This window comes from Hylobates moloch, unplaced genomic scaffold (assembly GCF_009828535.3).
Source record: "Hylobates moloch isolate HMO894 unplaced genomic scaffold, HMol_V3 SCAFFOLD_19, whole genome shotgun sequence".
Classification (NCBI taxonomy): Eukaryota; Metazoa; Chordata; class Mammalia; order Primates; family Hylobatidae; genus Hylobates; species Hylobates moloch.
This window is the reverse complement of record NW_026652294.1, coordinates 6,368,872-6,369,818: the sequence shown is the minus strand read 5'-3', so window position 1 is coordinate 6,369,818 and position 947 is coordinate 6,368,872.

The following is a 947-nucleotide window of genomic DNA, read 5'->3' as shown; positions in this document are numbered from 1 at the left end:
TCCCTATTTTATAGACGAGGAGGGAAGTGTGATGTGTCCCAGGGTTTCATTGAGGATACACAGCCATAACTGTCTATTGAGAGTGCGACCAGGGCCCTGGGGGTAGCTATGGTCAAGTTGCAGACAAGAACTAACACTTGTAAGACAGGAGAGAAGCATTTAGTTAGAAAAGCAGTCAAAAATTTGTGTATAACTACATTTGGTGAGCAAATGAAAGTTATCAGACTCAGAAAAACAGAAATGCTGGTGGAACTGACTTTAGTAACTGGGGTTTTCTTTATTTCTTTTTTTTTTTTTTTTTTTGACACAGAGTTTCACCTTTGTCACCCAGGCTGGAGTGCAATGGCATGATCTCGGCTCACTGTGCAACCTCTGCCTCCTGGATTCAAGCGATTCTCCTGCCTCAGCCTCCCGAGTAGCTGGGATTACAGGTGCCCGCCATCACACCAAGCTAATGTTTTGTATTTTTAGTAGAGATGGGGTTTCACCATGTTGGCCAGGCTGGTCTCGAACTCCTGACCTCTGGTGATCCACCCCCCACTCAGCCTCCCGAAGTGCTAGGATTACAGGCATGAGCCACCGTGCCCATCTGTACCAGCGTTTTCTATTGAGTTTCTTGCCAAGGGTGACTTCCGATAACAACCCCCCCTGCACTTTGCTCAGGACTGGAAAGCTCAGGCAGCCCAGGATGAATAAAAGCCTGAGTAGTGCAGTCCCCACGGAGGGGCAGGGCAGCCACAAGGTGGGCAGCAGCTGGGACGGGCATTGTGAGGCATTGGGGGGGCTGTGGGGCTGGACATTGTGAGTCACTAGCCTGACCTGGCTGTTTCCTGGCAACCAGGTGACATAGGAAGCTTTGTGGGTTATAGGCATCAGCCAGGGCCAGCAGCCCTCAGTCGGTAGCTGGCAGTGGAGGGAGGAGGAGTTCCGACTGTGCTCTTACGGCA